We start from the raw sequence: 17,953 nt of genomic DNA, 5'->3' as shown, positions 1-17,953 counted from the left end.
TCCAAGTGCTGGAGCAGTCACTGAGGTGCTGCGCTATGTTGATACCTGAATGGAAGGCTGAGGTTACCTCCAACATGCCAGAATTTCTTTTTTAAACACCTTCAGCTCACAAATCCTTCATGGAATTACAAACAAGAGGTTCTCTGGTTACAAAGGGGTGGCATTAGTCCTGGAAAATCAGGCTCTCCTCCAGGACATCTCTCCATGGATCATGTGGACCAGCTTCTGAAGAGAGAGCCTGAAACACCAGCACTGTCTGCAGCAACATTTCACTTTGCCAAGAGCAAGGCTGTGGGGGCAAAGATAACTTTTATAATACTGTGCTGCTGTGCCCACCTTGCTGCTGATACCCAAATGTGGCAGTTTAACTCTGTATCTCCCATTACCCTGGTTTTAATGCAGCTCAGGGTGGTTTTGTGTTAGATTTCAAGTCTGACTGATGAGGGAATTGATGTTGGGCTTCTGTAAGAAATTTGTCTTGTAACAGTACAAAATGTTGATGAAGTAACTAAAACAGTACAAAACTACTGTGAAACACATTAAGTGGATTAAGATTTGGCTAACTTCAGGTCTTAAATATTATTATAACCAGACAAATTTTCTTTGAGTGGGTGTGTGTTTGGACAGATCCCGTAGAGACTACTTCTTGGCTCTACACTATTGTATTTTATCAACAACTTAGGAAAAACCCCTTTAAATCATTATCAACAAATTTTTCAGATGAAAAAGGCTGGGAAAATGGTCAAAAGAAGGAATCCAGGTCACTGATGCCAACGGGTAGTTAGCAATCTGAAGGTAAGCAAGTACAACCAAGTTAAGTCACAACATTGGAGAAAGAAGATATTGGCCTGGTGGGGCTGTGGTGGTTCTATACTGGAAAGTCATGACCAAAAAAGGGTTGCAAGTCATGGTGAGTAATCAACTGTCCATGAACTGACCTAATCTTTGTATGTGTAAGCAGAGGAAATCCAGGGAGAAGAGGGTGATAATGTTGTCTGGGTATTCCCCGTCTCCTGAAACTGCTGCCAAACCATTGTGCCCTGCTCTTGCATCCGCAAAGCAAGGGGAGGCTGAAAAGCTGGAGACAATTCAGGAAAGAGGCACAAGAATGTACACAAGTCTGAGAAAGATGACTTTCAGAGAGCGATTTAAGGAGCTTGGTCCATTTAGCTCGTCAAAAGAAAGCTAAGGGGTGGCTGGACACTGATCCAAGAACCTCCAGGGAGAAATTCAGTATCAGTTGTCTTTAGTCTCACTAACAGGAATGTCCCATGCCACCAGCCTTGGTCTGAGTTCCCACACCAGGTGCACAGCTTGGCCATGTCCTGCCACCTTATCAGGAGGACACGCTGGCGTTTCTCTCAAAGAGAACTCCAGGTGCCTGGTCCAACCAGAGCTACAGCACATTCTGACAGGTCCTCCCAGCTGATTCAGCCAGGGACCAGAGGAGCCTGTTGCACACCAGATTTTCAGTGTGAATGTGGCCAAAGAATTTGGGGCCAGGATTCTCCAGCTCTGTTTTCATTCTGTGGTTTTTGTCTCTGTTCTGATCCCAGTGCCAAAGAAATGTTGCATTGTTTGAGAGATGTGAATCTGGTGGCATAGCCTGTCTCAGGACAAGCACTCCCAAAGCTCTTGTCTGATCTCTCAGGAGAGTAGCTAAACCAGGAGACAGAGATCACGGGCTCAGGCAGAGAATTGCTGTGCCTTTTCCCCAAAATCCAGGAAGGATTAGGCACTGACCACCTTGAGCAAGAGAAACAGGAAAAGGCTGGAGAGCAGCAACACTTCAGAACGCTGTACATGAGAAAGACATTAAAAATAAGTTATTTACTGGGCCCATAGCATTTATTTCCCTCATCCTACCTGCCCCTTTTGGAGACCTCTTATCCCATCTCTTCAAAGGCCAGTAGCCAAACACGACAGATACACAAAGGTCAGACGGGTGGTTCACATCAGGATGACTCCATCTGGCTGCAGATCCTGCCTGGAGTGCAGTCCCTCCCTTTGTGTGGGGGTTTTCTTCTCAACTCTACTGGGAGATGGCTGGAAGCACAATGAGGGGAAAAAAACAAAAACGGTGAATACGTAACAGGAACAATTTGTTCTTGGATTTAGGGCTGTCCTCGGACAATATGTAAGGCAGTGTTTGAGTGAAATATTTGACTAACGATCCCTACAAGGATTGGAGTAATTAACTCATAACTGGAAGTGATACACAGGGATATGGAGAAGTTGGAAGTGGGTGTAACAGAGTGGGATTACGACAGTAGCTGAGAAAAGCCCACACCGTTGGAGGTAGCTTTTCATAGGAGAACAAACTGTGAAGAAAGTACGTGTCGAAGAACAAGCTGGATGCTTTACCACACTTTAAAAGTGTCTTTAACACATTATAAGAATGTGCTAAAAACAATGTTCCTGTATTTTGCAAGCTGCATATTTTTAATTGCAGCAAATTACTGACTTGCACAAGCTTTAGGCAGCTCTGCTGAAACTCAGGCTGTTATACTTAAGAATGATTGCATTAACTACTTAAATATTCAAACACTGGTGAATAAACAAGTATTGTTCTTTGTAACTTCTCAATAAATTGTTGCTTCTTCTGGTTGAACCTTGTGCTGACTGTAAAGACAACTTTCTTATGGCACTGCTAAAAGCTTCTGTGCAAGTGCAAGAGATAATTTGAGGACTTTTTCCTTAACTGCCCGCTCAGCTGAATCCTCCACAACTGCTACATTCCAAAAAGGGCAAAATCGGAGCTGTTTGTTTATTTTCTCTTCAGAGGGAAAACGAAGCTTTCCAGGGAGGAGCAACTGCAGCTGAAATGAATTCAGCATCACAATGGCAAAACAAGAAGTGCATTCATGTAGCAGCACGTTCGAGCCCCTCCGCAGTGTGGTTGCTATGGCGTCTGTGGGTGGTGGTGGAGATGACAGGAGATTCTCAGCAGAAATGCCAAACCACGCTCTAATATATCTCATACTGACCTGCTATTAATTCAGTGGCTGCTCTTTTATCATAAAAGGAAAAAAAAAAGATCAGCTCAACTTTCACTTCCAGAATGAATGTGAAATTCAAACCAGCAGTGGCTGCAGGGGTGTAAATCACATGACAGAAACTTTAAAGGTCGGGTTTTTTTGTTGCTGGGGCTTTCTGAAACCATAGAAGGATTTTAAGGAAATGGGAATAAGCTGATAGTCACACTAAAAAGTGTGACTGTGCACTTGCCCATGGATTTTGCCATAAAATGTAATGATTGCAAGAAATGTACATTAACTGAAGTACGAGGTTTTAATTCCTGTGAGTTTTTCCTAGGTGGATATCAAACCTGTAGCAGAGCTGGGTATTTCTTTGGTCCCATTCTCTTTATTTACAAAAACTTAGGAGGTTTCTTTTCCTTGATCTGGAGAAGAATCAATAAAAAACCTTAATTCTTGGTCCTTTTCCTTGTGACTATGCTTACCATCTTTGTGCCAGAGGCTGTGACTTCTTTTTCAGCGCCATGGAAGCTGTTTTCCATCCATGTGTCCTGCACATGCCTTTGTTTGGGCAGGGACAGACATAGTTTTGTGTAATTTCAATTATCTGTATCTTTAATGAAGATGACTGGCTATTTACAGTTATATTAACTCTAACACAGCTCCACACCAGTCTTGTGTATTGAAACACAATTATATAGGAAGCAGAAGGTATGGATTTGTGTTTGCTACTCCAGGTTATCCTTCCCATGAGCATCCTGTTTGGACCATTCTAGTGGATGACGGCTTTGTGCATGCAGGGAGGTGACACCCTTCCTGCAGGCACACATTTTGGAACTGCTCTGGAGTCTGGTATCAACAGGAATTCAGGTTCTGCTGGCACTGGGATCTTCCCAGGAGAGCAGCCTGCCTTAAGCCTGGGATTCTCCCATGGTTGCGAGAGGCTGTTGTGTGGTGAAAGGTGAGAGTAGGACATTGGTGCTGCTTGCTCTGGGGAGTAAAACCACATCACAAATCAGCTCAGCAGAGGATGTGAAACCAGCTCAGAGGTGCCAAGGCTTGTCCTGTCTTTCCCTGCATAATTTCCTGCCCAGCAGATCCTGATCAAGGTCACAGCCAGGGATTTGCCTGTTTCCATCAGCCCCCAACCCTGGAGCGAGCCTGAGCAGGGAATACTGGCACCATTCACAGAGAGCACACAGGCTCACTGCACAGAGGCAGCCAGGGATTCTCTTGTTCTGTACAAGCATTTCAGTTCATCTGCCTTTTTCATTCAGGAGCATTAACCTACAGTCTAATACAATTATGTGCTATATGCTCTTAAATTTTTAATTAGTTACATGAACTTGAGAGCAAATGGTCCCTTTTTCCCCTGATACACACATAGAACTCCTCTCAGCCTTAATAGGGATTACATGGGTTTATCAAGTGATAATAAAAGCCTAAACATTGGCTTCTCCTGACATTTACTGGGTAATTCCTGCTCTCAGCATACAGGGAGTGTAACTGGACACTGTTAAGGGCAACATAGTGAGGAGAAAAAACATTTAAGGTTAATGCTCAGCTTTACCCATGTTACATATGTGGTTCTTTTGGAAGTGTTATGACAAATCTCACAGAAGGAAGCAAATCAAAGGAAAAACTGAATTAAAAGTCATGGGTGGGTGTTTTCTCCCCTGCAAAGGGCACATCTGTACCTCGAAACATCTGGGTGAGTGTCTGTAGGAGGCTGTGTGTTGGAGGCTGCAGGAGCAGAGCGGGAGGCTCCATGCAGCACCTCGCTCTTGCTCTGGGGGGAAACTTGAAGGGATAACAGCAGCTGGGCTGCTTTGAGCTATTTTCATGGGCCTCCAGTCTCTTGTCAGGCAGGCGTGAAGCAACAAGTCCTTCAGTGCTACCTCGGCATTCCTTGGGGCTGGAAACAGGGTTTATTCCCAAAGGGTGGGACTTACCTCTCCCAGCTTCAGCTCCCTGCAACACAGGTGCCTCCCACGTCCCTAAAGCCTTCTTGTCCCTAAAGCATCTAAAGTCTTTGCCCATTACTAAGAAATGAAACTATTGCACCTGAAGTTCAGTGACAACAATTCCACCTGAACTGTGCATGAGTGTCCCTGGCTTCTCCATGATTTCTAGCTACAAAGCCATGGCCTGTTTGTCCCCCTGGAAGCACCCTGGTTTTTAATGGTGAGAAGAAACTGCTACAAATGGGTGTGCACAAGAACTCCTGTTCTGTCCAGGCAGCTTTGGGACAGAAAGGGCCACATCATAAACTGGATTATTGAGACACAGCCATTGCCACAGTTGTTCAAAACAAACCATTTAAAAATCTTTTCTTAATATCAACATTTTTTAATGCTTTGAGGTCTGAATTTTGTATTAAGAACTTACTTTCTGTGAGGGTTTCTCGTGCAACACATGGAAACATGGCCTGGATGTATTTGCTATGCAGGTTAAGTGCGGAGTCTCAATATTGTTCTCCCAGCCATTTCTGATGTGCCACATCAGAGCTGACTTACAGAATAACAGAATGGTTTGAGTTGGAATGGACCTTCAAGATCATCCAGTTCCAAACCCCCGCCACGGGCAGGGACACCTTCCACTAGACCAGGACTTTCAAAGAGGAAGCAGGATGGGAAGGGAGCACGGAAACACAAGAAAATTTATTCACTGTTCGTACAAACTCTAGTCACTGCTTAACCACCTCCCAGAGAAAATCAGATTGGTGTTAGCAACACCCTGCAGATCTGTTTATTAGAAAAATTGAACAGGAAAACCTCTGCAGTGCGTGACTCCTCCAGGCTGAACTGCTGTTGGACAGATGCTGAAAACTGATCTACCCAAGCACCCCACAGCTAGGAGGGACACACATTTATTGTGCCGCCGTAACACAGCTCCATGGAATAGCCATGTGATCTGCTGCCTTTTATGCAGTGGCTGAAATAAAACAGGAGAGGATTGGGGTTTTTTTAAACTTTCATATTGGAAAACTTGCCTGTTCCAAGGGGAATGTGGTGCAGGCTCAGCTGCAGGCAAATACAGCCAGAGGCATCCCACACACATACCAGCACATACACAGGGAGCCATACACAATATGCAAACACCCTGAAATCCCAAACAAATATCTCGAAAATCAGTTGTGCTCTAGAGGGAAAAGGGACCTGCCCACACACACAGAATTAACAAGTTAATTAGTGTTTAAATATTTCCTTGCAAGCTCTGGCACTATTACTGCTCCAGTGAGTGTAAAACTAGCAGGAACAAGTGGCTGGTGGAAGAAGAATGACTCTGGTTTTCAATATGCTCTGATAAATGATAAAAATCATGCAGGCAAACCGTGCATGGTTTTTATTACAGCTTTACTGTGGCATGATTGGGAATTGAGGGAAATGCTTCTTTTTAAAAGCATATTCCTTTTGATCTAGCAGTGACCTTTTAATATGTTCAGGTCCCTGCAGGGGAGACAAAGGTACTTGTGGTCTTGTGTAAGAAAGGATGAGGAAAAAAAGGCACTTCAAGATGACATAAAAGCAAGGATCAGCCAAGGGGAAATAAATTTTCACCCTCTGAAGTATTTCACCAGACCTGATGATTTATTCACTTTGATACATTCCCCTGTGTGACCTCATGGTGGGATGGGGTTTGTTGGCTCTGCCAAGAAGACTCACCTGGAGCTAGAGGAGATTGGGGTATCTCTGTTCTAGCTGTGGGCAGTGAATTACTGCTCACCCCTTCCTGCAGTTGTTTTAATATTTATCCACTTGGGAAGGAAGCTGTGATTTGTTTTGTTATCTCCTTTGAGTGCCACCAGCTGAGGTAGTGCTGGGAGAATCAGAGATGTGCACAGCACCTTGCTGAGGTTTTTACTCTCCCTTTACTGCTAGTGAACAACTCCCATGGGAATAGATGGATGGTGGAAAAGAGCATGGATTTATACCATAATCACCACACCTTGGGCTTTTGTAGTTTCTTTTTTTTTTTTAATAGAATAGAATAGAATAAGACTATTTCAGTTGAAGGGGACCTAAAATGAACATCTAGTCCAACCACCTGACTAATACAGGGTTGTCCAAAAGTTAAAGCCTATCTTAAGAACATTGTCTGAAGTTTTTTAACTCATTGGTTTTTAATTTACCCTTAGTTTGCCACGTTTGTAGGTTGCCTCTGAAGCAACCTTTTGCACCACTTGTGCTGCAGGTATTGAAGCTGTACATTTCTTTTCAGGCCTCTGGGGACTGAGTTATAATTTAGGTGCTTCTACTTTCAGAAACATGACTAGCAAGTCAAAATGCAGTGTCCTTGAATACTGCATTTTAAAAAAGCATGAGCAGTGAAGGGTTTGCAGGCTGAAGCACTCTGTGACCAGAATATGTACTTACCGAGCTAAGAGTCTGGCAAATAGTTTTTCCACAGGACCAAGGCTTTATAGAAACATGCATCAAGGAGGGAGAGGGAAAACATGACCACTTTAGTGCCTAGCAATTGCTGCTTGCATTACAGTGGTGACAGCCCAACACTTCACAGTTTGCTTCTCTCGAGGGCTGATAAATGGTTTGATTTTATGTGAGATCCTTTATCTAGAGAAGTTCCCTCGTATCCACAAGAATCAGATCAATGTTCTGAGCACAGCTGCAGCAAGGCAGCTGGCTGCCATCAGGATGTATTAATTCACCTCTCAGTGTTCTCCAGCTTTGCCACCAACTCTTTTTCTGACCTTGAGCAAGGCATTTTATCCATTCAGGTACCTCCTGATGTGCCTGCAGATGGGCACATCAGGATGGGTGTCTTCCTTCTTTCAGTGACTGCTATCCATTAGCTAAATATGAACCTATAATGTGCTTTGAGCTCTTCAGATGACATATCACAGTAGTGCAGGTGTTACTGAAACATGCAGGTAGAAGCACTGGATGAAAAAGTCTTTCTGGAAATGACTTTCATGGCCTCGATTGCCTGTGTGCAGGATTTGTCCTCAGTGGATTCTGGACACAGAGGTCTGAGTCTGGTTTTTTTCTTTTAGGCAAGAAGAAGAGGATCAGCAGTGAGAATATGGCCCAGAAAGCAAATTGTGTCCTGAGCTGCATCAAAAGCAGTGTGGCCTGAGCGAGGGAGGTGATTCTGCCCCTCTGCTCTGCTCTGGTGAGACCCCACCTGCAGAGCTGCATCCAGTCCTGGGGTCCAGCACAGAAATGACACGGAGCTGTTGGAGAAAGGCCAGAGAAGGCCACCAGGATGATCAGAGGGATGGAGCAGCTCTGCTGTGAGGAAAGGCTGAGAGAATTGGGATTGTTCAACCTGGAGAAGAGAAGGCTTTGGGGTGGCCTAATTCGGGCCTTCTAGTACCTGAAGGAGCCTGCAGGAAAGATAGGGAGAGACTGCCAGGGCCTGGAGTGACAGGACAAGGATAAATGGCTTCAGACTGAAAGAGAGCAGGTTTAGATTGGCTATTAGGAAGAAATTCTGTATTGTGAGAGTGTTGAGACACCAGAACACGTTGCCCAGAGAAGCTTCCCATCCCTGGAAGTGTTCAAGGCCAGGCTGGATAGGATTCTGAGGAACCTGGTTTAGTGCAAGCTGTCCCTGCCCCTGGCAGGGGGATTTGGATCTGGATGATCTTGAGGGTCCCTTCCAAACCAAACCATTCTGTGAATCTATGATTCTGTGCATATTCCTTAATTTTATTAGAAAACAGTTCATCCATTTAACTGTAAGATAAAAAGTAAATAAATGGAAGTAAATCTCGAGAGTTTTCTCCTTCCTTCTGGTTTGCACAACTGATAGGCACACTTGTGGGCATTTATCTTAAAACTTTTAATTATATTTAAGAATTCTATAAGGCTGAGAAACACAATACATTTTTTTTTTTGCCAGACCGGTTCCACAGCCCAGTTCCCAACCCGGTCCCTCAAGCATCTTTACTGACACTGTTACAGTGCCCAGGGCTGGAGAGAAAAGCCAGGAATGAGAACACTTTAACTGAGTATTACTTTTGAGGACTTAACATTTCCAAACCCTGTCCCAAAGGACTGTCTCATCAGGAAACTGCAGGCCCAAGAGCACTAAAGGTGCAAAATGTATCTGCCACAACGAATGATCCCTGACCCTACACAAGGAAGACAGGAACAGGAGAAAAGAAGGGAAAGGAAAGAACTGTTTAACCTGTACAACCTGGGGGAAAAGGCAAACACAACACCACAGACAGACTGTTTAGTGATTGAATTCCAGTTCAGGATCAGGCTCATCCCATGAGGTGGTTGGTGGCAGCAGGACACTGCACCGATGATTTATGAGCTTCCTTTCAGTTCCAACATTCAGGATGGTCCCAATCTATGTCTGCCAAACTTTTATCAGGATACAACCTCAATCCCAAGTATTTCCTTGCATAAAGATAATAATGGATGCTAAATAGTAGCATTTATTGTAAAATAAATAATAAATATGAAAAAAAGCAGAAGATAAAAGTCTTGCTCCTCAGCTGGGATGAACAGGGCCAGCTCTGCTCGATTCTGTGTCCACACTATGGCAACGAGGGATTTGGTTCAGATAAAATTAAGCACCAAAAAAGGACTTGATCTTCTTTCCCTCTAGGAGTATCATTAGCTCCTTCCTTAGTCCTTTCTTCCAAAATTCTGCTGAAGAAGAGAGGAAAATGGATGAGTCATTGCAAAGCTGCAAATATTTGGCCAGTCTAACAGAGTAAAAGCCGTTCTCCTATAGAATCTCTTCCTCTGTGGGCTCACTGCGGTTTATTTTAGCTCATGAATGAATGTATCAAGTTGTCTCTTGAAATTCAAGACAAATACTTTAATTCAAAGTGAAAAGGCAAAATAATGAAGGATTGTTGCTCTATGTACTTAAAAATAAACATCATCAAGCCTGTATTTAAGGATGTCAGATATTCCACAGGTGACTTTCCGGTAATTCTAATACTTCACACTACAGCTGCAGCATGAGAAAGACAACAGAAGCCCAAATTCCTCATTTATTGTGGTCAATAGCCATGCATTTGTGTTATTTTTCTGAGGCGACATTGTTCAGCACAGTAGCTTAAAAATAACACTCCTACTGCTATTGAATTTGTTCTTTTTCATTTTTGTTTCCTGTGAAGTATTTCTCAGGCGGAGACTGACTGAAGTGGGGCAGGGACTGGATCTATCCACAGAAGAACAAGTGCTGAGGACTTTCTCCTAATTTCTACTAGATGTAAATAAAACTCCTGCAACTCTTCATCAGCCCTAGAGAAAGGGTGTAGTCTGTGCTGCAGGGAAATTACAGATAAATGTGAAATTCCAAAAGCTCCACTGCCAAACTTGATGTTTATAAAATTCTCTTCTCTACCCTTCCACAACCACACTGCTTTCAAATAGGTCAGTGGTTAAATCTCTCAGGTGCTGCATTAAAGCAACTTGTGTAAGAGAGCAACCCTGTGCACAAAATATTGGAAGTTAGACTTCTTTTGGGATACAATTACTTAGGAAAAACATAAATAATTGCTTTGAAACTTCTCAACTCACAAAGAGAAATCCAATGGTAAGAGTGAACACATGCATTTGCAATCAAAATAGCAACAACTGGAAAATTAATACTATTTATATTAATACATTTTTGTAAAAGAGGAGTACTAATTTATACCATGAGTAGCTTTAAATTGAAAGAGAGCAGGTTTAGGTTGGACATTAAGAAGAAATTCTTTACACGGAGAGTAGTGAGGCCCTGGCAGAGGTTGCCTGTGGATGCCTCATCCCTGGAAGTGTTCAAGGCCAGGCTGGACTGGTCTTTGAGCAACCTGGGATAGTGGAAGGTGTCCCCACCCATGGCAGAGGAGTTGGAACTGGATGATCCTGAAGATCCCTTCCAACCTAAACCACTCTGTGATTCCATGATTCTATGAATGTGTACCACTACAGACAAGAATTTGCATTTTAAGCATGAAATCTGCCAAATGTCTTAACAGGATTTTTAATGACATATTTATACATATTTTGTAATATATTTATTACTTCTCTTTATTACATTTTGGTCACATTAATCTGATTTAAATCATAGTGCAAGACAACACTTAACAGGAGCATGAAAAATCTCTACACTTGCTGCACCTGCTTGGTAAATAAACAAAGCAGCTCAGCCTGTAACTAACTCAACATAAACAGATATTTTAAAAAGTCTGATACAGGAGCTGATCTAGCAGCATCAAAACAAAACAGTAAGGAAATCTTTGCTTCTCTGTTACACACAGCTCCAGTACCTCACTGAAACTAGAGGAGGGTTTTTATTAAGAGAAAGATAAGAGGGTTGGGAAAACAACAACTGTAGGAAGAAAGAGAAAAAATCTGACTTGTACACTTTGTTTTCAGTGTTCAGCAGCTTCAACCACTTTTCTGAACCTCTCCTAATTGTAACCCCTGGTATCTACCCATAGGATCACATTGCTATGCCATTTTTATGGACTAGAACCAGAGGCATCAAAACCCTAAATGACATTTAAGACCGCATGAAGTTCAGAGCAGATAAAAAGACCTAACACTGACTGCACTGCTGGTTCTAACTTGTAAACAATGTGACAGCTAAAATCCTGTGTATCTGTTATGCTGAGAAGTAATGCTCTTACAAAGTTAATATTGTGATGTGTAAAAAACATGTTTCTAAATAAACAGGGTAACACTTCAAGAACAGAGGGAGAGAAACATTTCATGAACAACTTCTGATTAAAAGCTTTATTATAGAAGATACACCTGCTGTCAATTCACTTTTCTATGGCTAATGGTGACACTGATGCATGAATGTTAGATTGCCACAAAGTGCAAACCTTCAGTGCAAACTGAAATGCACCTGGCAGGGTGAGATGATCTTTCAGGTCCCTTAGCACTCCATGATTCTGTGATTTTAAGTCAAACCACAGGTCTTCTCTCTCACCTTTTTTTTGGTGTGCAATATTCTTGCTACAGAGTAAATAAACTCAGGTGAGGTATTGAGGCAGTCAGACACAAAGGCACTTCAGAGAACACCTCGGAAAATTGTTCTGCCTGTACTGAAAGAACCAGGGCAGAACTGTGAGCTACATGGAAACGAAAACAATGTCTTCTAAACATACCTGCTATGGTTTTTACCTCCATGCTTTATCTGTTCCAGAGGCTCTCTTCAAAAACTTTGTTTTACTGCAAGAGCAGTATCCTTTTTCTGCAGAACCCTAAATGAGAATAAATGATCAATTTTTAATTAGGCAACTGAAGAGCTCAAGACACAATGCTCTTTTATTCCATTTTGATTCCAGCTGTTAAAGCAGCACAGGATGAACAAATTAGAGGAATGAGAGAAATCTTTCTCCCTCCTGGCTAACTTAAATTTATGAGGTCACTGATTCAGTGGCTCCCAAGTAATGATTTCATGTGGACAGCAGGAACTCTATGCAGCCATTGTAAAATTAACTCATACAGGTCAGCAGCATCTTGCCCAGAACTTCGAGTAACTCTTTTTACCAAGAGGCGACTGTAATGCAGGAGGATTTTTTCTGAAACAGGATAGAGGATAGGAAACCCTGAGAGCTGGAGAGGGGCTTTTTCCAAGGGCATGTACTGATAAGAACAAGGGGGAATGGCTTCAAACTGACAGAAGAAATAAATTTGTAGGTAGTACAGATGAACAGACAGATTGGAAAATAAAGAAAACATTGGAAAGATCAATATTCATCTGCATTCAAAATCATTCACTAAGTGTGAGATTGATCAGCAATGACCACTAATTCCCACAGAAAATAGCCTCCCTACTTAAAGTATTTGGGTCTGTGTTTGAAAATAAATTTTCAGAAAATGATCCTCTGGTACCTAAAATGTCATTTGAAGCGTCCAAAAGAATTGCAGAAAGGGGATCTTTCCTTTTGCTGTTTGCTCAGATGTTGAAAAAAACGTGGAAGAAAAAAAGACAAGTTTTCTCAGATGTGGTCATTGTAACCTTTTAGCTGACGGGCATTCAGAACAAGTTAAAATTATCATATATGGAGAAAGCTTAACACAGTCTTAAAAATAAAGAAGTGGAAGTGTTCTGCACCAGTCATCCCTGCCCTCCTTGCTCGCTGGATTGATGTCCCGGGGGCCCAGTGGAGATGGGAGGATTGGATCCACACACTCACATCTGACTGCTGTACGTGTGCTGAAATTTGCATTAAGTACAAGAATCCCTTTGATCAAAACATCGCACACATTTTACACATCAAGGGGCTCTAGGAAAAGTGTAAGCTTGCAGAGCAGCTGGAGGAATTTGGGGAGGGATTTGACAGAGAGCAGAATATGATGCAACTGTCACAGTTCCTGCAATAACCTGACTTGATATTTTAATGACAAAGAACTGGGACTGCATAAGGACAAAATACATTTTAAAAATTAGATTTATTGATAGCAGTTTGAATAAATAAAAATAAAATAATCTCAGGTTGGCTCAGACCTGAACAAGCTGAAAGGCTATGTCTTTACTGGGAAAGCCACCAAGTGCAGCCCTGGAATGTAAGCCCTGGGGCTCCAATGCTGGCAGTCCCAGGAGTGTGCTCCACTGACTGGGCACAGTCCTGAACACCCTCCTTCCCTCCTGAGCCTTCCTAGGAACAGTGGGCACCACAGCTCAAGGCAGCAAAATGACAGAAAACAGCAGAATATAAGCCAAAGAATTCACATGTTTCTAAATGTCCTTAAGACCTTTGTGCTGCTGGGTCTCCGGAGAATGCAGTTTTAAAGTACATGGCTTGATTTGGCTCAGCAACAAATTTGCCTGAGGTTTGGTTGGGAAAGAAAAAAAAAAAAACCAAGAAGTTGACTTCAGTCTTGGAAGACAAAATAAAACACAAAGACATGATTCTGTGATGGGAAGTTCGGCCCTTCAGGATAGATCATGGATTTTACTTCCCTTGCTGTCGCACCAGGGCTCCACCTGAGAGAGTCCTGACTTCATTCCTTCCTTGGAACCAGTCTCACTAAGCCAGTGTGGGATCTTTCCTTTCTTTCTAGGAATCAAAGCTACCAGTCAGGAGAGGGATTTTGTTTGATTTTCTGGAAAGATAAATAAACTTCTGCGTCCCATGACTGCACCTGGTCAGCTGTGGGGTCAGGTAAGTGTTGTATGGTACCACTGGGGCAGTGATGCTGCAAACCCACATCAGAAAATGCAGACCCAGTACTGGGAGGGTTCCCTTCCTGCCATGTTTGGTTTCAGCCAGTTAAATCCAGAACAGAAATTGTCTTGTTTTTGTTTTGTTTTGCTTCCCACTGGGAAATCTAGGAGGTTATTACCCTGCCTCTAATTAACACATCAACATTTGCTTTGGAGGTCTTAGTTAATAACAGCAACTCATCAAGTGGGTCCCCCAGCTGCTGATTGGTTTTTTTTCACACCAAATTTTCTACCTGAAATTTCCTTCCTGATCCTGTGTGAGTTTGCCAGTTTCCCTTGAAGCTTTTCTTATGAATTTCTTTGTGTTTTGTTTTGTTTAATAAATTAGAAAAACCTCCACTGGTGACTTTCCATTCAGCTCCTACTTCGGCACTGCCCAATGCTGATACAATGTTTTATCTTTTTTTTTTTTTTAATCCAAAAAGAAGGATAGATGTATAAACATTCACATTTTGGTGCCTTTAATTTTATTTACTACATACTTTTCCTTCACCAATGCCAGAGTACTATGTAGACTCCTTATATATGCAGTTGACTTCTTCATCTGAGATTGATTTAGGTGATTAAAAAAAAAAAAAAATCCTCTTACAATGAAGGATGTTCCTGTGTATTACGTGAAATATTTACCATCTTGCCATTTTTGCCTTTCTTTTTCCCCCCCAAATCCCCCTGTATTTCATCAGCACAGCTTGAAATAGCCCTGCAGTTCAGAGCTACCTGCTTGTTCTGGTTCCTTTAATGAATATTTACCATCCTGCAGAAAAGTGGAGGATGCCTGGCTGCAGCTGTGCTCCCAAACACCGGAAAGAACTCGTTCTCTTCAGAGCCATTACCCCCAGCTCCGTCACTTAATAGAAGGAAAGACAATACATGCTACACCATAATGAAATTTCCTACCTTTTTGTTTATACCAGGTTTAATAAGCCCTGCAAATTAAATGAGGTAATGGCATGGACTGCTCAAATAATACCAGTAGTATTAAACTAAATGTCTTCCCTCCATATTAATCATTTCATAATTAATTATAGGGGACAGTTGTCTTTTCCACCTACCAACAACCTCTGTGTAGACAGAGCAGGCGAGAAAATAATTTTACATTTCTACAAAACTTCTCAAGAATCAGAAGAAAACAAGGATCTTACAAAACAGAGGAGCAAGTCACAACTTAGAAAAGTTTAGCTGAGTCAAGATTTGGGCTAATTACCAGGGCTCTCCCTCAGTTAATTGAGAAAAATAGGGGTAATCAGACAGCAATTCATTGGATTCTCAATAGGCTGGATGGATGGATGGATGGATGGATGGATGGATGGATGGACGGATGGACGGATGGATGGACAGACGGATGGATGGATGGATGGATGGACGGATGGATGGACGGATGGACAGATGGATGGGTGGATGGGTGGATAAGCTACTGGAAGTGCCCTTCTCATAGGCAATTAGTTTGGATCAGGCCCTAAAGTTGGAGGGGAAAAAATGGCAGAGTTTTGTACCTGGCTGCCTTGTAGCGCTGACAGAATCCCTGACTATCGCCCTGCTCGCGCCTCAGGAGTTTCTGCTGAGATATCAGTTTGGATAATGAAGTAACTTCACTGGACATCACCACAGCTCCCCTCTCCCACCTGAGAGCTCAGATCATCAGCTTTTATGGAGCTTTCTCAACATTTGACTGAAACCTGCATTCTGTAACACAAAGGAGATTCCCTCACATTTTTGTTGAAGTCAGTACGTTGCTGAAGGCTTCTGCTTTTACAAGCAATTTTCTGATGAAGGAAAGGAACAAGAAACAAACAAAAAACCTGTCACCAGAACCTGAAATAGAGCCTTTTCAGGATTTACTACAAACCATCAATTTGATAGATTATTTTGGGCTTGCCTTCATCCCATTAGAACCAGTGGGAAATCTCCCAGGGACTTCGGACAACCCCCTTTTTTTTCCATATGAAAAAGTGAAACTATTAAAAGATAGAAGAGAATGTAAGGATCAGACTCACTGCTCTGGATTTAGTCTCTCTCCTCCATAAATCACCTAAATAACTCTTTAATAGTTTTTCCACCTGCAAATTGGAGAGAATTGGTACCTTGATGTTGTCCAGAGAATCTGCAGAGCATAAAGTTCTAAAAATACAGGAATAATAACTATTTATTAAAGCAAGGACATTTGAAAAAAAGCCTAAATGAAGAATGTTTATTAAACCTTTATATGACATCAATAGGACATACAATGCATGACAGAAAGTAGGTATTGCTGCTGTCCCGAATGCACAGAATACAGACCTGGAGAGGAGTTGTTTGCTTTTAGGCCTGTTCATCCAGGGAATTATGTGTGTTTTTGGCAACTCAAATACTGTCTCAGCTTTCCAGTGTGAAAAATGGGGATAAGTATCTTCTTCACAAGTTTGCTCAGAGGCTACAGCACTTTGACATCTTTGGATGAAGGAAGAAACAGAGGAGAAATGATCAGTAATTGGGATCAAATGCTGGGAAGGGTCATTTAGTGCAATTCCCTGCTGCTGGTAACAACTGTATCATAAAAATTTATGAAGCTCCATTTTCCCTTTCATTTTCTGTTTCCAGTATTTATACCACCCCTTCCCTGTATATTAATCAGAGCACACACTCCTATTTCACTCAGTCATTTCCTTCCATTTTTACCATTCCGGTCCTTAGGAGCATTTGATTTTTCTGGTGTGTTACCATGAATATCGTCTTTATTGATGTCTCCCAACTTTCTGTCATCAGTAATTTTAATTAGCACATTTCTACCTTTTCTGGCAAGAGCATCAATAATGATCCCAAGACCAATAATTACAAAATAAATGAAATAATTTTTCCCTTCTTCCTTCCTTCCTTCATTTCTGCATAGTGGTCCAGCTTCGGTGGAAAGGGTAGAGTGTATTTGGTATCCTGTCTCCAGCATATCCAACAGCCTTCTGGTTATGTCCCAGCATTTCTGTAAAAGATGAATGGGGATTGCTATACTGCTGTTTAAAAGAGAGTTTCTAGGAATAATTTTTATATGGTGCTCAAGGCATTTGTATTATGCTCAGAGCTTACCTAATGGATTGGCTCCTGGAGGGGCTTGGGCCATTTCAGGTGGGATTCACCTTAAAAACTGTGTTTGCAATCTAGGTCCCTACATGTTCCATGTCTCCCTTGAGTTTCCTTTTGGTGCCTGGTAAAATAAATGTAGGTAAATAAATAAATGGAGGTAAGTTTAAGAGTGGGACTTGTCTTACCCTGAAGTAACTGCCCAGGTTTGATCAGTGAAATTCACATTCCAAACACCATTGATTATATTGAGTAGTTCTCCATCAACCTTTGTGAGATGCAGTCCAGGAGCTGGACTTGATGGTCCTTGTGAGTCCATCCAACTCAGGATATTGTATGATTCTGTGCCCCTGCCTCCAGTTTCCAGACACACTGTAACTTCCAGAGGTGGAAGTCCGGGATCTGCTCAAGCTCCAGCTGCCTGGGGCAGGCAGGACAGCAAAAACTGAGTTCAGCTGCCATGAGAGACAAGGGAAAGATTAACAGAGACATTTATTATTTCTGGCTCTTTCCCAGAATCACTGAATCATTAAGGTAGGAAAAGACCTCCAAAATCATCAAGTCCAACCTTTGACCAAACACAACCACGTCAACTAAAACCACAGCACTGAGTGCCACATCCAGTCATTTCTTGAGCACCTCCAGGGATGGTGATTCCACCACCTCCCTGGGCAGCCTCTTCCAATGCTTGACAACCCTTTCCATGAAAAAATTCTTCCTGATGTTCAACATGAACCTCTCTTAGTGCAGCTTGAGGCCATTTCCTCTTGTCC

General features: G+C 42.3%; 1 long non-coding RNA gene across 3 annotated transcripts; it reads right to left on the bottom strand.

Annotated features, from left to right (window-relative positions):
* Window positions 1-8,629: 8,629 nt before the first annotated feature.
* Window positions 8,630-17,754, bottom strand: LOC116455982. Of its 3 annotated transcripts, XR_004244515.1 has the most exons (6): window positions 17,187-17,754; window positions 16,407-17,082; window positions 15,623-15,812; window positions 12,080-12,159; window positions 11,886-11,995; window positions 8,630-9,604 (listed from the first exon to the last, which is right to left on the bottom strand). It is a non-coding gene; the product is annotated as an uncharacterized LOC116455982 (long non-coding RNA). The 3 variants fall into 3 exon arrangements; XR_004244512.1 differs by lacking the exon at window positions 15,623-15,812; XR_004244513.1 differs by lacking the exon at window positions 15,623-15,812 and having other exon boundaries at window positions 8,630-9,601.
* Window positions 17,755-17,953: the final 199 nt, after the last annotated feature.

The sequence above is a fragment of the Corvus moneduloides genome, chromosome 1 (genome assembly GCF_009650955.1).
Source record: "Corvus moneduloides isolate bCorMon1 chromosome 1, bCorMon1.pri, whole genome shotgun sequence".
NCBI lineage: Eukaryota > Metazoa > Chordata > Aves > Passeriformes > Corvidae > Corvus > Corvus moneduloides.
The sequence above is the reverse complement of the archived record's forward strand: the minus strand, read 5'-3'. Positions and strand labels throughout refer to the sequence as shown.